The sequence below is a fragment of the Rhinolophus ferrumequinum genome, chromosome 7, assembly GCF_004115265.2.
Source record: "Rhinolophus ferrumequinum isolate MPI-CBG mRhiFer1 chromosome 7, mRhiFer1_v1.p, whole genome shotgun sequence".
Classification (NCBI taxonomy): Eukaryota; Metazoa; Chordata; class Mammalia; order Chiroptera; family Rhinolophidae; genus Rhinolophus; species Rhinolophus ferrumequinum.
In genome coordinates, this window is record NC_046290.1 from 57442408 (window position 1) to 57463339 (window position 20932).

General features: G+C 34.4%; 1 long non-coding RNA gene across 4 annotated transcripts; it reads left to right on the forward strand.

Annotated features, from left to right (window-relative positions):
• Positions 1 to 35: 35 nt before the first annotated feature.
• LOC117024771 (uncharacterized) lies at positions 36 to 20701 on the forward strand. 4 transcript variants are annotated; one of them, XR_004423506.1, is made up of 3 exons: positions 36 to 125; positions 14448 to 14559; positions 15763 to 20701. It is a non-coding gene; the product is annotated as an uncharacterized LOC117024771 (long non-coding RNA). The 4 variants fall into 4 exon arrangements; XR_004423507.1 differs by having other exon boundaries at positions 40 to 173; XR_004423508.1 differs by having other exon boundaries at positions 40 to 125; positions 14451 to 14559.
• Positions 20702 to 20932: the final 231 nt, after the last annotated feature.

Genomic DNA, 20932 nt, shown 5'->3' on the forward strand with positions numbered 1-20932 from the left:
CCCACGCCACGTAGAGGTAAGGATACGCAAGACGTCCTCTACAGCCACTTCCGTGGGTGCTAGGTTAGAAGCTGGGGGCGGTGCTGACCTTGAAAACGCGCCGGGGAGGCGCAGGCGCAGCACAGGTAGGTGGGCGGGCGGCTCGCCGTTGCCGCGCCTGTGAGGATCCAGAGGTAGGTTGGGTGATTTGCGTAAGAGCGTATCCTCACCCTGGGAGGTGATGGAGGCTCAGGTTGGTGAATGTGGTTGGAGCTGACCCCAAGCCCAGCAGATTCAGTGAAGGAGAAAACCTGTTAGGGCGTGCTCGTGCTGAGACACCGCAGTACTTGCTTCGGCTCAGCTACGCCCTTTCTCTTTTTACCTTCTCATTTTCTGGCTGGCCCTTCTTGGAGACTGCGGATCTCCATAGACTTCTCTCTGTCGTTTGTGCTCCCTGCGTTAGTGGGTCCTCCCCTCTACCTTTCCTCAGGGAAGTGAAATTTGATCGTGAGAAGTTTCTTCACTATTCGCAGATACCAGCTGAAGAAGAACGTCTACCAAGAGCAGAAAAACCAGGAAGAGAAGTCTGCCTATTTAATATATTACAATATGGACGGATTTCTTTTAGTTTGAAAAATATGTATCAGCTGGAAGACAGTGAAACTCCCCTATATCTCTTAGTTTTGTGTTGTTTCTTTCCAAAATCTGTACCCATCCAACTCTCTGCGTTTTTATTTGGCTCTAATAAGACATGGTACTGGAAGAAGGCTTGAAATGAATATACAGAGCATCTTTATCCCAGAAATTAATCTCACAACTTGGGGATCCTTGCTTAAGTCAAGACTCTAATCTGCAGTTTCACCTCTGGGATCTTTTGCGTAGTGTCTAGTTTTGTCATAAAGCTGGAATTGGGGTGGGGAACTAGGAAGTTTCAGAAGTTAAGAAGATTGGCCAGGTAGAGGTGGCTATAGATGTTATGTCTCACCCTCCTTATCAGACTACGCTGACAGCCAAGCTATAAATGGTCAAAAGACCCAGGGTATCATAGTTCTGAGCCATCCAAAAGAAGCATGCACGGGGCAGTTGCTTTTTATTGGAAAGGGGGCTAGAGACTGAGTATAGGTTGTTTTTACTTTCAATTTTGTTTTGTGGGCAGATTAATAGCTTAATTAGAGAAGATACAGGAATCGTAAGTATTAATACTGGAAACAGCTAGAGGTGGGGTGAGGGTGCCAAATAGTTTGTGGAACATCCTGCTGTGGATGGATCCAGAACTTCCCTGAGGGTCCCACTTCTGCTGTGGAAGGACTAGGTTGTAAATAGGACAGCCCCAGGGCATCTGCAAATGGTTAAGTGTGGTACAGGGACTGGAGTCGCCTGCTGGTGTATCTGTGGGAAGCATCTGCTATCCTTGAGGAAGAATAGGTGCAGAAGGAAAGTGGCTATCAGTCTGTCAGTGACAACACATCTTGTGAAATCTTTCCCTTTCGTATCTGACACTGGTTCTTACATCTGTCCTAAACCTGGCAGCCTCATTGAGGTTCAAAAAGCATCTTCTTCTAAGTGACAGTAAGACTGGAATTATTATCAGGGTGGAATCCATCCCTGCCAGAGTAAAACCATGAAAGGAAATCACAGTCAGTATTTGTTACCTTATTATTTTTAATAGATCATGGTTCTATGTTCCTTATTTGGTGTATGGCAAATTGATAACCTTTGGTTCTTGTCCTTTAATGTTTCTATTACACTATTTCTATTACATTGTGAAAAGTCTGTTATAAGTAATGTTTTTTAAAGATTGAAATGCATACAATATATGTTTTAAGACAGCATTTCCAAGTTTTTTTGTTTGTTTGTTTTTATCCCACAGAAAAATTATAATGTTTTGCATTAGTTACATGCCTTGAAGTAGAGGGATTTACCTATTTCCGTTACTTAAAATAGATGAGAATCTTTGACAAAAATATAAAGAAATGGGAGAATTATGAAAGGGAAAAAAGATCTGGATGATGGAGAGTAAAAAGAAATTTGGTAGTTTTTGGCAAGGTGGGTAGGAGTCCAATCCTTGATAAAAATCTTGGAGCTTTGTGTTGAGAGCTTCCTGAATGAGAACTGTTCTTATGTACTAAAGAACACCAACAAAAAGTTACCTCTTCCAACACCACACCAACCTGGAACATTTTCAGCCATAAAGACATCACTTTTTCCAAGTTCAGCTCCATAGTCTTTGCAAAATGTTTTTCTCATTAGCTCCTCCTCCTAAGAAATTTCCACTATTCTTAACTTTAATAAATATTATTATTATATGCATTCTTATACTGTGCTTTTGTAGTCCCCTCCCCCAATGTATATTGTTTTCCTAAGTAGACATAAATGCCTGGAGAACTGGATCTTCTTTTTGTGTTGCCCACCCCCTTCCCCTTAAGAAATACCATTTAAATGAATGTTATGGACAAAAATGTTATTTGTAGCAATAATTAGGTAAGAAATTAGGAACAATCTTTAACAATTAGAGATTGGTCAAATTCTATCATGTATGCTTAGTGGAATATACTATAGCAATTTTTAAAAAGCCATTAGACTAGTTTTTCTAATGGAAAACTTTTATTTCCTAAGTTAAAAGAGCAGGATGCAAAATTGTGACCAGTATGATTGCTTTGATGTGAAAAAAATCGTAAGCACAGAACAGAGTAAAAAAGGAAGTAACCAAAATATATCATTCACCAAAAAAATCACCATTCCTGGAATTACCACGCTAAAACAATCTTTCTATAAGGGGGTAATTTTTTAAAAGTGTATTTTCTTAAGAATGAATGAAAGGAGCTTTTTAAAAATTATCATTTATGCTTTGTAACATCCACCTATGTTAGTCTCATCTTTATAATTTGGGACAAATGAACATGTTCTTCAGTAGCATATTACAACTGTAATAATTCAGTAGCCTTTCTCCAAACCTTTCCTTTTTTACATGTTATCATAGTTATATCTAGGACTGCAGCACACATCTGATTAATTGGTAGAATAACTCCTGCAAATTTTACACAAATTATACAATGCACATTTTCAAGGATCACTAATATACACAAATGGGATCTTGATATCATTTGACACCTTTTGGTATCACGAAAGTCGTTAAACAAAACCAACAGCATTAAACATACAAAACAATAAGAAAGTATCTATCGGTTTAAAACCTCAAGTAGCTTTATTCATTCATTAAATAATAATTGAGTATCTGCTTGTTTCAGTCACTGTTCTAGACTTGGGGAAACCGTGGTAAATAGAGGATAGGCAAGGTCCCTGCTATGAGGGAATTTACATTTTAGTGGTAATGGGTCATAAATAAGCAATAAAAATGTAAGATGATAATAGTGCTAGGCAGAAAATTAAAATAGATGACTATCTTAGATTAGGTGACAGGAAATCTAAGAAAATGCCTTTTAAGCTGCTTTTGACAGGAGAACCCAGCTTTGCAAAAATTAGGTAAACTATCACTTGCAAAGGGGACAATAATGTAAAACCCTAAGACATGAACTAGCTTGAATAATTCAACAACCAAAAGAATGCCTGCCTGGTTGGAGCACAGTGACTAAAAGAAGAATAAGTTTGAGGGTAGGAAAGGGCTAAATTACATTGGCATTGACAGCCAGGAAAGGGTTTGGATTTTATTCTAAGTGCAATGGAAAAAGTATTTTAACCTAAGGACTAATATGCAATAATGTATTTTTAAATCTATTCTGATATTTATATTTTGATTGGATGTTTATTCTGCTTACTTGTAACACAAGTATACACACACACACACACACACACACACACACACACATGGATTTAAATCAACTATTGTATTATTTGCTTTTTTTTGTCCCATCTTTCCTATATTGATTTTCTCCTTTTATGCCTTCTTTTAGATTGATTATTTTTATTTATTCCATTTCTCTCACCCCATAAATTTGACAGTTCTATATTTTAATAATTTGTATTGTATCTCATCTGGACAATGTAAGGACTCAACTTCATGTGTCTACCACCTCACTTCATGTTATATACATTGTGTATACTTAATATATATTTTCTAAATTCTTCAAGATATTATTCTTATATAATGTATTTTTATATTTACTCAAAATTTTACTTTGTCTGGAATCATATTTCTGCCTAAAGAACATGCTCTAGTATTTCCTTTTGTAAATGTCTGCTGGTGACAAATTCAGTTTTTGTACCCTGAATCTATTTATTTCACTTTTATTTTCAAAGAATGTTCTTATTGAATTAGCAGCTATTTTATTTTATCATTTTGAAGATACATTCCATTGCTTTTGGCTTCTATAATTTTTCTGAGAAATAGTGTCACTTTTATTTTTGCCCCTTTAAAGGTCATCTCTTTTTTCCTCTGGTTGCTTTGAAGTTGTTTGTCTTAAATTTGAAGCAGTTTTATTATAAGACTAAATGTATTTTGTTTGTTTGTTTGTGTTTGTTTTCTGTTTGAGGTTTGTGATACTTCTTGAATCTGGAATCTAGATGTCATTCTGTTTTGGAAAATTCTCAGCTCTTATCTCATAAGATAATGCCTCTCCACCATTCTTTCCTCTACCCTCCTTCTGGTACTCCACATAAACATATGTAAGATATTTCACTTTACACCTTATGTTTCCGTTTGTTTCTCTGTGGTTCATTCTGGATAATTCTTACCTTTTTTCAGTTCACTGTTTTCTTTTTAATAGTCTCTAATCTCCTGTTAAACATATCTGTTAAAGGATGTATTTCAGTTTTTATCTTCTGGTTGTCAGTTCAAACATTTCTGTGTGGTTCTGTTTTATATTTCCAGTTACCTATTCAATTATCTATCTCAACCTGATATTTTCTCAAACATTAAGCATAATTATAACCTCTGTTTAGTAAACTATGAGGTCTGATATTGTCTGAAGCTTCTTTTGTTTCTTTGTCATGGTTGTTGTTTATCATATTGTCTTATTCTATGTCTTTTATACTATTATATATTGTGTTATTTTTATTTATTTATATATTTATTTTTATTTATAAAATTTTGTTAATTTATGTTATTTTATGTTCTTTTTGATTGAATGCCAGAGCTAGTATATGAAAAATATTATACTTTGGGGTCTAAAGTGATGATATTTTCTGCAGAAAGGATTTATGTCTCGCAGAGGCTTTGGGCACCAGTAATCTAAACTTCACCTTAATCTATTCTATTACTTTTTCCCAGGGTATAGATCTTTACTTGAAGCCCATAGAGTTTACCAGAGTAGGCTCTGAACCACCAGTTTTGTCTTTTTAATTCTATGAGTTAGTCAGAAACTGTTCAGCTTCTTAGCCACCCTCTCAAGAATCAGCAGATAACCCAGAGAAAAGGCTATCATAAAGTCTAGGTTCAAAGCTCTGTTTTTTCCTTCTGTATTTTCCACTGCTCACTAGCTCTCTAATGCCTTTAGGTGTTTGTTTTATATTTTGTCTAGACTTTCTAGTTGTTTTCAAGAGAAGGGCTAGTCTCAATTACCTAGTCCATCTAAAAGTAGATATAAAAAAATATGAAAGTAGATATAAAAACATATTTATTTACTAAAAGTAGATATAAAAAATATTTTAAGTACACAGAAACCATTTACAAAATTTAACAATTAAAAGTCTGTCAAAATTTCAAAGGATTGGTGTCAGATCACATTTTCTAATTGCAGTATAATTAAGTTAGAAATGAATGACAACAGAAATCTAGAAAACCTCATATATTTGGAAAATAAGAAACCTATTTCCATGTAAAATGGGTCTAATTCAAATAATGATTCTCAAAGAAAAACAGAAAATATATATTCAGAACTGAATAATGACAGAAACACTGCATATCAATATCTATAGAACAGTAAAGCAGTACTTATAAGAAAACTGAAAACTTTAAATACTTGAGGAAGAGTGAAAATTAAAGAGCTAATAATCTGTCCTAAACCTAAGGGATTAGGAAAAGAATAATGAAAGTAAAATAAAAGTAATGAAATGAATGAAGCAGAAAGCAAATATTCAACACAGACTGGCAACAGAGTTAACAGTTGTATCTTTTTGTACAAATTGCCAAACATAATAACAGTCAGGAGGATGTAAAGTGCAGCATAGGGAATATAGTCAATAATATTGTAATAACTATGTATAGTGTCAAATGGGTACTAGACTTATTGGGGTGATCACTTTGTAAGTGATAAAAATGTCTAATCACTATGTTATACACCTGACACTAATTTAATATTGTATGTCAACTATAATTGAAAAAAAAGTTGTATCTTTTAATAACAACATTAACAAATTTTGGACAAGGTTACCCAAGAAAGAAAGCAGACACAAAGAATATTAGAAATGAAAATAAGGACATTATTCAAATACTGTAGTGATTGAGGAGATATCATTAACAATTTTGTTATATGGTGTTTCCCTGAAAATAAGACCGAGCCAGACAATCAGCTCTAATGCGTCTTTTGGAGCAAAAATTAATATAAAACCGGTCTCATATTATAGTAAAATAAGACCAGGTCTTATATCACTTTTTGCTCCAAAAGACGCATTAGAGCTGATTGTCCGGCTAGGTCTTATTTTCGGGAAAACACAGTAAAAATAGAAAAGAGTAAGTTAAATAGTTCCAGAAAAGTGTAACCTTTCAAAAGTCATTTAAGAAGAAATAGAAAATATGGAGGGTCTGATTACTGTGTAAGAGATTGAATCAGTAGACATTTCCAAAAAAGAAAACAGAGACTTGCCAAATATTCAAAGAATAAATTCCAATAGTACACACAGCATTCCAAAGTATAGAAAAGAGAAGATGTGATTGTATACATTTTATTAGGCTTACTAAACTTGGTAAGGAAAGTAAAAGAGACGCCAGTTATATGCATGAAGATAGAGGCAACAATCCTAAATAAAATAGCAAACAGAACCCAGGAAATGTGTAAAAAAGATAGTAAAACATGATCAGGTTTAATGTATTTTAGCATGTTAGAAGACTAACAGAGAAAATCTATAAGCTTTAGAAAAAATTGACAGATGTGGATAAAACCTTTTGCCAAAGTAGAATTGTGCAGACTTCCCTAAGTCAATAAAACCTACAACAATTTAAAAATGAAATTTTTGAAACAATCCCTTAGAATCAGGAATAGCTACCATATTGGAGGAAGCGGAAGAATGGGAATAAATAAATTCTATTTTTAAAAAAATGTGTATATATATATATATATATACACATATATAAATTACATAGGAGTAAATTAGAAAATATAGAAGACCTTTAAGGGAAAAAAATCACACAGCATTATTGAATGGCATTAAATAATGTCTATTAAAAAGAGAAATATACCATGGTCAAGTATTTAGAGACTTTGGAATTAAGATTCTCCCCTACACAATGAAGGCAATTATAATAAAACTCCCAAATAAGTTTTTCCCAGAAAACTGACAAGCTGATTCTGAAGTTTATATGAAAGAGCAAAAGGTCAAGAATGTCAAGATATTCCAGAGGTAAAAAGTTTAAGATAGAGGGAATTGACTTGTAAGATAAGAGTTATTTTTAAATAGTATTAATTAGGTATTTGTAATAGCCAAAATGTGAAAACAACACAAATGTCTATCAGCTGATCAAAGGATAAACAAAATGTATATCTATTCAGTGGAATATTATTTGGCTTCATAAAAAGGAATGAAGTATGGCTACCTGCTATAACGTAAATGAACCTTGAAAACATTAAGTGAAAGAAGCCAGTCAAAAACCCCCACATATTACATGGGTGTACTCATGTGAAATATCCACCATAGGAAATATATAGAGAGAGTGTATTAGTGGCTGCTTAGGGTAGTGAGGTTCAATGGCATAGAATAGTGATAGCTAAAGAATATGGGGTTTCTTTTTGAGGTGATGAGAATGTTCTAAAATTATGATGATTGCATATAAGTGAATACACTAAAAACCATCCACCGTACACTTTAAATGGGTGAATTGTATAGTATGTGAATTAGACCTCAATAAACCTGTTAAAGCTATAGTAAATAGGATAGCATGGTATTGTCTTAGTGATGGAAAAATTGATTTATGCTGGAATACAAGCCTAGAAGTAGATGTACTCTTATAAGGAATTTTGATTTAAGACAGATGGCATTGCAAGTCAATGGGAAAAAGAACATAAATGTTGCTGTATATCCATTTGGAAGAAAATGAAATTGTATTTAACACCATACAGAAAAAACAAGTTTCAGGTGAATTAAAGATTTGAATGTGAAATGAAATTCTATTTAACTTTCAGAAGACAAGATGCAAGGTATCTTTATGATCTTATGGTAGGGAAATGCAAACTGTAGAGAAAAAAAACTGTATTTAAATATATTAAAAGCCTTTGTTCAAAAGACACCATAAAGCCTTAGAGTAGTAGTTGATTTCAGTTAAGCACAGGAATTATATTGAACTTGTAACATTTTATTGTGCAAGATAACAAGAAAGCTATCATAGACTAGTAAGGTCATGTCAAACGGGACTCAGGAGACAACTGAAAAGTATCCCACTGGCCAAAGTTGGGACAGTTCGAATATCAATAAGGATATACAGGTTCGAAATTCTGAAATACACCTGAGCACAAGTTGGAACATAACAAATGCAATGGATTGGAATGTACCAAATTATCAAATGTGTTTAAATCCATGAGTTCATAATCATAGTAAAACTAACAAAAAGCATCTAGTGGTCAACAATGGAGGATGCTATGGAATCCATTCATTATTTCGAAAACCAGTTAAAAAACAACAACATATGAATTGTACCAAACTTAACCAAATAGTAAATGAGGGGAAGTTCTCTATATTCATGTACTAATAAATGAAGAAAGAATGACAGAAAATTTCCATTTTGAGATTCATAATGAATAAACGGATTTATTCATTTTTACATAAACAGCTGCTAGCGTGACAAATAAGGAAACTGTATATCTTTTAATGGAAAAACACACCATCACCTATTTAAAAACCTTGCCTAAAAAAACTGAACCTGATATCAGGAAATACAGAGAACATGTTAAACACCATGACTATGCAATCAGGAAAATTCAATCTACGAAAAATTATGGGACAAATTAACTTCAACAAATACGTTGCAGGAGAGGGAGAAAGAAGGTGAAGAAAATTGTAGATTAAAAGAGGCTTACTTGAAATAAGTCAGACAGAAAAAGCAGAGAACCATATGATTTCACTGATATGTGGTATATAAACCAAAAACAACAAAAGAACAAGACAAACAAATGAGAAACAAGAACTCATAGACACAGACAATAGTTTAGTGGTTACCAGAGGGTAAGGGGGGGTGGGGGGTGGGAGATGAGGGTAAGGGGGATCAAATATATGGTGATGGAAGGAGAACTGACTCTGGGTGGTGAACACACAATGGGATTTATAGATGATGTAATACAGAATTGTACTCCTGAAATCCATGTAAATTTACTAACAATTGTCACCCCAATAAACTTTAATAAAAAAAAAAAAAGAGGCTTACTTAAAAGACGTATGAAGCAATAAACTTGTTATTAGTTATTTGTTGCTGTATAACAAATTACCCCAAGACTAAACAGCTTAAAACTAAAAATATTTATCTCACAGTTTCTGAGGATCAGGAATCCAGGAGTGGCTTAGCTAGATATTCTGGCCCAGGGTCTTAGGAGTTTGCAGTCAAACCGTTGACTGGGTTACAGTCTTCTGAATGCTTGATAGGTGATAGAAAATTCATTTCGAAGATGGCTCACTCACAAGGTTTCCTTAGTGTCCTCACAGCATGGCCCCTGGCTTTACCCAGAGTAAGTGATCCAAGAGAGAGAAGTTAAAATCACTCAGTGATATATCATTACTCCTGTATTCTATTAATCCCACGGATGATCCCTGATACAGCGTGGGAGGAAACTACACAAAAGCGTGAAAACAAATTGTGGCTTCCACAATTTGGCTTTCAGAGTCACATCTTTCCCATATCCAAAATATATTCTCCCAAAGTTCTCCAAAACTCTCACCCCATTATAGCAATAGCTAAAAGTCTAGAAATCTAAATCAAGCCTGGGTAATGGGTGAGGCTTTTCAGGTGTACTTCCATAAGCACAGCTCCTTAAATAGAATTTTTCTTCATCTGAACACCTATAAACTAAAGACTTGCAGTATCTGCCTATGCACACATAATATAAAGTGGGTAGGATAACCATGTGTATAGATGTGTATTTGAAAGGGGAAGGAGGAAGAATGAGGCACACAAGTTCACAGAAATTCTGAAATCCATCTGGGCACAGGTACGCAGTTCCTTGATTAAGATCCAAGGCCTGTGAGTAATTCTCCATGGCTCTTAACTCTGCTTTCTGGTCTCCGATCCACCCATGTTTACAGCTGTGTAGTTCATTGTGCCTATAGAAACTTGGATGTCCAAAGCCTCTTTTCATTTGGTACCCTGTCCCTTTCTGTCCAGGCTGGCAAACAGCCTTTTAACATAATTCCTTTTTTAAAAGTCTCTTTAAAATTGTATTCTGCAAGTATAATTCTCTTATAAACTTTGTGAGTCTCCTATGAATTTTATTTGAGTTTACACCTTTAGACAAAGCGATACCCATAAATCTCTTCCATATAAACCCTTTTCTGCCTTGGGCTTTTGATGCTCCACACCCTTAAACTTCTTTGAAGCCCTGTAATTTAAGAGGTTGTGAAGCACATCCTTTATGTCTGAATGAAAATACTCTGAGGTAGCACACTCGATCCTTCTGAGGACTTAAGGGCTTTACAACTGCACCCTCAACTTCATATCTTCCTGTTAGTGCCCTGCATTTGTTCTTTGTTCTGAGCCATTTCCTAATTTTATATCACTTGTCACTGGGAGAAGCTGGAAATCTTCAAATCTTGCAAGTTCTGGCTCCTTTTTTAACAGGTCTTCCTTTAACTTATTTCTCTCCTCACATTTTACTATATGCAACGAAAAGAAACCAGGTTGACATCTTTAACATTCTGGCTGGAAATCTTAGCTTGATCACTCAGTTTGTAAGGCATATTTTCTACTTTGCACATAACTGCAGGTGACAAATTTGCTAAACTTTCTGCCACTTTCCTTCAATTTCCAGTAAGTCTTTTCTAATCTGTTAAGACTTCATCTGCAGCCTCAATCTTATGCGTTTACAAATCATTTCCTTAAGACTCTTCAAACTCACGAACACTCTCCTCCAAGTCCTTCCACCTTCTGCCTTCTGCCACTTCCAAAGCCACTCTTTCATTTTAGGATTTTGTTATGTCATTATGCCACTTTTAAGTACCAAAATCTTTATTAATTTTCTATTGCTTTATAACAAAGTACCCCCAAAACACAGTATTTAAAGCAACACACATTTCTTATCTCATGCAGTATGTGAGAGTCAGAAATTCAGGAGCAGCTCAGCTAAGTGGTTCTGGCTCAGGGTCTTTCAAGAAGTCCCAGTCAACAGGGAAACTGTCAACTGGGGCTACAATCATTTGATGGCTTAACTGATACTAGAGGATCCACTTCCAATATGGTTTATTCCCATGGTTATAGGCAGGATACCTCAGTTCTTCACTGGCTATTTGGCAGAATACCTCAGCTCCTCACCACATATGCCTCTCCATAGAGCTGCCTGGCTCCCCCTAAAGCAAGTTATCTAAGAGAAAAGAGAGACAGGAACCATCATGTCTTTTGTGTTTTTTGACCAAGCCTCAAAGCATACCATCGTCATGCAAGTATGTGACCAACAGGTTGATCACACATACCAACCAAGCTACAGTGTGAGAGGGGGATTACACAAGGGTGTGAAGACTGGGGAGTGGGAATCATTGGGTGCCATTTTAGAGGCCAGCTATCACAGGACTTTGTCATGATTCAAATAAACTTAAAATTTTTTTATGATAATTACAAATTTGAAAGCTTATTGAATATTTGATGATATTAAGGAATTGTAAATTATATTTTTTGTGTTATAGCAAAAAATTTTAAGCTTATCTTTTAGAGGTACATATTAAAATATTTAGAGATGTAATAATGGGGTATACTTCAAAATAATGAGATGGGGAAAGTGGATGGTAGTATATATTAAGCAAGATTGGTTATGAATTGATAATTAATGAAGCTAAGTATAATAGGTAAATGGGAGCTCATTATTTTATTCTGCATACATTTATATGTTTTAATTTCCATAAAAAGTTTTAAAAAAAAGACCATAAAAAGAGTAGAAGGTAAGCCACAAATTGGGAGGAGATCTTTACAACCCATATTACTGGCAAAAGGCTTTATATTTAGATTGTGTAAAGAACTATTACAATTTATTTTTTTAAAAAAAGATAGGTGATGCTCTCTGCACACCTCCCCTTCAAACAAGCAATTCATAGAAGAGAAAACCTGAAGAGATTCTCAACCACAGGAAATAGCATTTCACACTCACCACTTAAGCAAAAACTTGAAAGTCTGACTATATCACCAGAACAATTATACATTGCTGGTTGGAGTATAACTTGATATATACAATTTGGAAAAACAATTTATCTAGTCAACTTGAAGATGCACATCTTCTATGGCCCAGAAGAAATGTGTACCAGGATATATAAGCAAAAAAATTCATAACAGTATTATTTATAACAGTAAAAATTTGAAACAATTGTTTATCAACAGTCAAGTGGTTAAACACATTGTTTATGCTCATACAGTAAAATATGACAGTGGAAAAAAATGAATTACAAATCAATGGACATGGATGAATCTTAACTATTGAGGAACAAACATCACAAAAGAAGGATACTACTTCTATAAATTATAGAACCAATAAAAGTAAATAATATCTTGTTTAAGGGTATGAACATAAGTAAATTTATAAATTCAAGCAAAACTGATAATCATAAAATCAAGATAAGTATTTAGCTGCAGAAGGAAGGGAATAGAATAAAGAAGTACACAGGAGCATAAAAATAATTATACATGTTGGTTTAGCCAGTATAATCCTGGTTTGCCTATTTTCCTGGTATAATAATAGCAGTCTTTCATTCTCAAAAGTGTTCTGGTTTGAATAATACGTTATATGTTCATCCTTTTTAAAGTCACTTTTTCCCTTTTGATCTGGATGGAGGGCATATAGATAAATCTTCATTGATATATCTTCCTTATATCATGTAGGTATTTTACAAATATTCATTTGAAATCGCCAAATTTGATAATGTAATTTTAAATCTTGGCCAGTGACAACAGTAAAAAAAAAAAAAATGTAGGATAAATGTAAATAGGATTTGAATGAAACCTCTATCTGGGTGGACGTGGAGATAAATATTATACCATGTGCCTGGCATTGTGTTAAGCCCTTTACAGATATTCATCTTCATTGCAAGACTTTTAGGTAGGTATTATTACCTCCATTTTACACATGAAGAATCTGAGGTACAAAAAGTACACATAACTTAGCCAAAGTCATACTGTAAGTGACAGCAAAATTTGAATCCAAGCAATGTGACACCAGACTACATGCTCTTAACCATAATGCCAGTCTGTAATAGACATTCTTAATCTTTTTTGTTTCATGGATCCCTTTAGCAGTCTGATGTAGCCTATAAAGCCCTTTTTTGAATCATGTTTTTAAATGTGTAAAATATGTGTAAGATTATAAATGAAACCAATTGTACTAAAGCATAGTAATCAAAATAGTCAACAAAAGTGTGCTATACAGATGCTTTATTTTTTAATGCATCAAATAAAATCTAGTAGAAGGTTTAATAATGTCTATGATTTTAAAGTGGTGAACATCAATTGTATCTTGAATATTCTACAAATTTAATAATATTATGGGAAAATTTCTGTAATTTCTATGGATGAAAAAGTAACCAGTACTTTTGATAACACTGTGGTTTTTACCTATGTTCACAATTGAAAGAAATGCTAAATTTCACTTTGAAATTAGCAAAAATTACGGTATAATATGTTTTTCCCATTGAAATTCAAAGCCTTCTGTTTTATGACCTTGATTCATAGACTTTCTGACATATAGTTTACTTCAGAGAGGTCATATTCCTCACCCCACCTCCCACTTTCTGGTTTGAAATTATACTCAAAATGAGATACACAAATTTATTAGAAGTAAAAAATATTTCTCCATGTGGCTGTCTTGAATGGATGATGAGAAACAGGAAAGTGTTACAATGACAAGATGTGCATATAGATAATGGGATGATTGAAACTGCTTTAGAGTGTTTTATTTTATATAGTTCCAAATATTCACATTGCACATGTAATTATTTATAAAAGAATTTGTTATTGATACCACAGTGCACTGCAATATACTATTTGTCAATATCTGTAGCAATGCAACAATCAGAAAAGAAAATTCAAATAGCTGGACACCTTTTAAAAGTTTCATGGTGCTAAAAGAAAAACATCTGACAAGTTTTTGATTTGCCTTTCTCATGATTTGATGTCCCAGCAGAGCAACTGGGGAACCTAATTCTGACCAACAAGGAGGAATTGCCTGGCTAATTGGAAGTGACAGAAACCTTGGGAGAAAACAACCACATACCAAGGATAATTATAAGAAGGTAACATGGGCCCTAAAGGATAGTGTCAAGAAATCTGAAACACCCAAATGAGGTGAGACTTGCAAAAAATGCTAAGACAGGACAAAGAATGGGCTTTTTAAAATTCTGTTCAGAGCCAGAAGATGATCAAGGAAGAGAAAAGGCCACTTGCAGTTTCTGGTATGAGGTTAGAGCTGACAGAGAAAGCAGAACTCCGAAAATATTTTTTTGCTTCATTCTCCACAAAGGAAACTTAAATGGGTTGACATAGTAGAAAGAACTATGTGTATTCGTGGGTCTGGCAAACCTGGCTTTGAGTCTCTGTTTCAACACTTAGTAGTTATATTACCCTGGGTCTCCTTTTTCCTGTCTGTAAAAATGGAGATAACCATATCTTTCTCGTAGGAGTGCTTGGAGTAATACAGAAGCAACACATCCAAAACACTGAGCCAGGGTCAGTTATGACTCAATAAACAGCAACTTATTACTCAAAAGAGTAGTATAAATATTGACAGGAAGCAATACTCTTCCCAAATAGGGGGACAAATTCTAAGAAAGTAACTTAACAGTTCCAATTTAGATTACACCATCTGATATGAATGGCTTATATTGCAGGCTTTGAGGGTTGCGGAGTAGGAGGAGGGGAGTACAGATGAGACCTGAGAACAACTGTTCTCATCTTTGAGGAATTATGGGAAACGTAATAGGTGCTAGAACACCAAACATAGGCAAATGTCTACCTTCAGGGTGAAAAGTGGAAATCTGAAACCTGGAATTATTTGCTCTCTTTGACTCAGTGATATTTTCTCCCATTGATGTAGTATTTATTTGTCCAGGGAAGGGGGAATCCCCCCTCCAAAAAAAGCAACTGAAACAAAGGAATAGATTGTATTTTCCAAAGAAGTGCTTAAAACGAAGGTACAAGTCTTGAAAGCTAAGTTGATGGAGAAAGAACAGTTTTCTTGAATTTCTTCAAAGCTTCAAGAGGTAAAGCTTGAAAAAAGGAAAAAATTGTATCCTTAAGCAAGATGCAATGGGTTGAATGATGGCTCCCCAAAAAGATATGTCCATGTCCCAATCCCTGGAACCTGTGAATGTTACCTTGTTTGGAACAAAGGTCTTTACAGATAAAAATAAGTTAAGGCTCTTGAGTTGAGATCAGTCAATCCTGGATTGTTTGGTGGGCTATAAATCCAGTGACAAGTATACTTCCTTATGTGACAGAAGAAAACACATGGAGAAGAGGAGGCAATATGACCACAGAGGCTAAGATTGGAGTGATGTGACAATAAGTGAATGAATGCTGACAGCTACCAGAAGCTAGAAGAGGCAAAAAAACAGATTCTCCCCTAGGTCTTTCAGAGGAAGTACAGCCCTGCTGACGTCTTGATTTCAGACTTTTGGCCTCAGAACTGTAAGAATAAACTTCTACTGTTTTAAACCACCAGTTTGTGGTAATTTGTCACAGCAGCCCTACAAAGTTAATACAGAGAGTTTAAAAGGGATCTGTAGTAATATCTCTGGTAGATTAGGTTTTTGTGGGTTGGAGGGAATAGGAGACTGAAATGGACGGTGGAGCGTGGAGAAGGCCTGAGGGACTCCTTGGAGGGAATGTGTGAATCAGAGTGGAGTTAGCAAATTACAGACTACATAGTCTCTGCCTTGACAGAGATTGTTAGCTTAAAAGAGACCTCACAGGGTTACCCTGCATTGCTAGGACCAGGAAATCATGTGTCAGGCAGCCAATGCAGTATTCAAAGTTGTGTTTGAATATTGTATTTCATGTTATAAGAGAGAGTTTCTGTTTGATTGACAAATGCTTTCCACTTCCGACGCACTTGATCTGTCAGGAGTAACAGCTCTCTGTATGCTGGTATTTTACTCAGTTCTATCTAAACTACTCATTAAAAAAAGTACTTTTAGGACAATTAAAGGGGTTGCAGTGATACAGAAGGGAATCCATATCACTTCAATCGTTACTTGACCAGGATTTGATTCATTCAATTGAGAGTCCCTCACACCTCTAATTCCCTACCAGGACCACATTGATCCCAGGCAAGAATCTAAAAGGAATTCTTAAAAGGATGCTCTGGCAGTATCAGAGAAAGCAGTAATAAGTCAAATAGAGTATGGGTTTACCAACCAGAATTTACTTGTCTAATTTTATTTTCTTCCTGACAGGGTTACTAGGCTAGTCCATTAATGAAATGTAGTAGACAATACTTATCTGTGCCCAGCACGTATTGACATTTTTCATCGCATACTTATGAGTAAATGGGGGAGGAAAAAGAGCTAGATGATAGACTGACTCCTGAATGGCAGTCAGCCTCTGCAAAGGTTTCTAGTGTAGAACCACTGTCCCTTACTGAGTCAATGCTGTATTTCATTGTCTTGAGAAAATGCATAGAACCCATATTTATCAAAATTTCACCCAATTCAAAGTTGGAAAGGGTAGGGGGTTTTACAAACCTTAGAACAGCTTGATGTTGACTTTGGGCTAAAATCTAGATAGTCATTATTGGAATCATAAAATTTTGGGATTCTAACCATGTAAGTGGAGCCCAACCAATAGGGATTTTTAAGTTGATTCACTTATTTTGGTGTCACAAATTTATGGAACATCTACGCTGTGTAAATGTCTATATTAGACTTTAGAAAGATGATTATTGTCCTTGGATTGCAGGAGTTTAATATCCGGTGAGTAAAACAGACTTGTAAACAGATCAAACATATTACAGCATAAATATTCATCATAAGGCCTTATATTTAGGAAATATAAAAAAAAACCAATTAACTACATTTAATTGTTTGGGATGGAGTGGCACTAGCATATGTAAAACATCTTTAAGAGTTTAATTAGCTGGAAAAATATAATACTTGTCAAGAATATGACAGTGAGCTGATATTCTAGCTCATACAGTTGACTTTCTAAAAATTAACAATGGTTTAAACACCCAGAGGAGGAAATACAAATAGCTAATAGAGATATAAAAACCTTGTAAAAAGTCATTCTCATTTGTAAGCAAATCAAGACAACAGATTTTAAAAAAATTAATAATAGTATCCCATCCTTGCAAAGGTGTGGTGAAATGAGCACTTACATACTGCTGGTGCAAACATAAAATGGTAATATTATATACAAGATATCATATACAAGTCATACTATGCAATACAGCTATTTTCTTCTAGGAATCTACTTTAAGAAATAATCTAAAATATATACATAAAATATACATGAGGAAGTCCATAACTGCATTATTTATAATAGCAAAAAATGTTTAAGATGAATGATTAAAAACATATGTCTTATGATGGAATGTCACAATAATCAGAATTGTGTCTTAAAAAGAGAGTGTCTGCTATATTATATTTATTATATAAAGTTATATCAAATTATATTATATCATATTATATTATATCATATTATATATTCAAGTATAAGGTTAGGGATCATGACTTTTCACTGTAAACCTTGGACATTTTGAATTTTGGGCCATATGCATGTAACACATTCAAAAAATAAACAAAATTTAAAAATATTCAGCTTAAAATTTTAAAAATACATTTACAAATCTTTTTTGTACCATGTTAGGAAATACACTAAGTGAAATGCAAGGAAATTTCATTATTTACTGCATAAAATATGTATAGTTAGAAAATGTATTTACTCTGGCTGTGTTACTAGAAATATTTTGTTCAGTATTTTGCATCATAAGAAATCTGGGACTACTTTACATACAAGCAAGAAGGATGGTAAAGAAGCTCATCTAAGGAATGATTGGAGGAAAATGTGAATGTTTAGTCTCGAGTATGTATGTCTGTCAATGGCTGTCTTCAAGTATCTAAAGTACTGTCATTTGGAAAAGGGACTACACTTCCTCAGGAAAGTCTCAGAGAATGAAACCATACCCACTGGCAGGAGCTATAGTAAGCCATTTCAGCTCAATGTCAAAACACTTACAGACTTGCTTACTTGTTTATGATCCATTTCAGCTCAATATCAGGGAACACTTCCTATTAGAACTGGACAAAAAGAGTGAATTTCCAGTCACTTGAAGGATTCAAGCATGAATTGTCACCAACTTGATCAGACATTATAGAATAAATCCAAGCATCAGAAGTGTGGGTTTTGGTATGATTCCAGCCGTGTGAGAAGTTACTTAACCTCTCTGGGACTCAATTCTCTGTAAAACAGGAAAATTCGACTAAATAACTATCATGTTCCTTTTGAGTTTTAAATTGTTTTGATTCTGCATTGGTTACATTCGGCTGTCTTTTCCAGATTTAACATAATATCAGTCTTTTATCACTTGAAATTTATCTCACTATACTGGGAGAATTAATTGAGGTGTTTAAAAAAGTATTTGTGAAAATGCAAAACACTGTGTAAGGATAAGACGTCATTATAGTTCAACATCATTGGCCATTTGGAAAATATAAATTAGCACCACATTGAGATAACCACTACACACCTCTTAGAATGGCTACAATAAATGGCTAAAATACTGATGATACCATGTGCTGACAAGATGTGGAGCAACTGTATCTCTCATACTTTGCTGATGGGAATAAAACTGATACAACTACACTAGAAAACAATTTGGCAGTTTTTTGTAAAGTTGAACATATCCTTGCTATAAGACCCAGTAATCCAACTACTGGGTATTTACTCTAGAGAAATGAAAACATACATTCACATAGAAATCTGTGCATAAATGTTCGTATCAGCTTTATTTGTGATAGCCAAAAACTCGAAACAACCCAGATATCCTCCAAGGGGTGAATGAATAAACTGTGGTACATCCATATCATGGAATACTACTGAGTAATAAAAAGGAACAAACTTGATCCACACAGCAGCTTGCATGCATCTCAAGGCTGTTATGCTGATGAAAAGCCAAGCTCAAAAGGTTACATATGGTATGATTCCATTTATTTAACATTCTTAAAATGAAAAAATTATAGTGACAGAGAACAGATTAATGGTGCCAGGGGTTAGAGTTGGGAAGTTACTTTGGAGTGATGGAATGATTCTGTGTCCTAATTATGGTGATCACTACATGAATCTATTACATGTGATCAAGTTTTATAGAACAATATACCAAAAAAATTATGTTTATCTTCAAGGTTCTGGAAAGCAACAAAATGTGTATCTTCATTCACTTTTTGTTTTCACTGACTTCTTTTATGTTTAGCTATGAGCTGTTTTGTAATCAATAATGTGGAATGTTGAAAAAAGTTTTTCTTCCTGAAGCATACTGTAGAAATAAGAGTGTGAGGTGTACTTATTTTATGGTAATTTCACTCTTTAAAGGAGAAAATGTTAAAATGTTAAGATAAATTCAGGTAAAGCTCACTTTTATTTATGTTCTTGTTTTTAAATTTTACAATCACATTTTCAAGGAATCCTCTGGAAAAAAATTTTACATACATTTTCACAGCTCACTCAAATGCGATCCATTCTTCATTATTTATCTTATGACTGAAGAGACTGTTAGCCTTGCCAGGTTCTACTTTAGCTGCTGATTCTCTCTGTTTATACTTAACTAAACTTCCTTCCATTCAAATTGCATAATAAACACAGGAGCTTAAAATTAATTCCTGTCCTAGGATGAGATCAGTACAGAGAGTTTGTCCCAAGAGTGAAATTCTCTTATAAGATGATCCTTATGGATACTAAAATATTAGCCACTCTCAGACAGTGTAAGACTGTTATTGCAGCTAACATTACCAATTCTCACTAATATTTTCAACCTCTTCTCTTTTTCTGATATGTACAGTAGTCCCCACTTATCTGTGTTCCCAAAACAGTAAATGAAAAAATTCCAGAAATGAACAATTCATAAGTTTTAAATTGTGTGCTGTTCTAAGTAGCGTGATAAAATCTCACACTGTCTTTCTGCATCCAGGCTGAGAATAATCCATTTGTTCAGTGTATCCACTCTGTGTATACTAGCCACCCATCAGTCACTTAGTAGCCGCCTGGGCTATCAGATCTACTGTTGAGGTGCAGCATTGCTTGTGTTTAGGTAACCCTTATTTTACTTAATAATGGCCCCAAAGGTCAAGAATAGTGATTCTGTCAATTCAGAAATGCCAAAGGACAGCCATAAAGTGCTTTCTTTAAGTGAAAAGTACAATTAGATATTTTGAGAGAGAGAAAGACCCCATTTACATAACTTTTATTACAGTATAATGTTATAATTGTTCTATTTTATTAATAGCTATTGTTGTTATTCTCTTACTGTGCCTAATTTATAAATTAAACTTTATCATAGATATGTATGTACAGCAAAGGAAAATACCTTGTATATATAGGGTTTGGTACAGTGTGTGGTTTCAGGCATCCACTGGGTATCTTGCAGTGTTTTCCCTGCAGATAAGGGGGCACTAC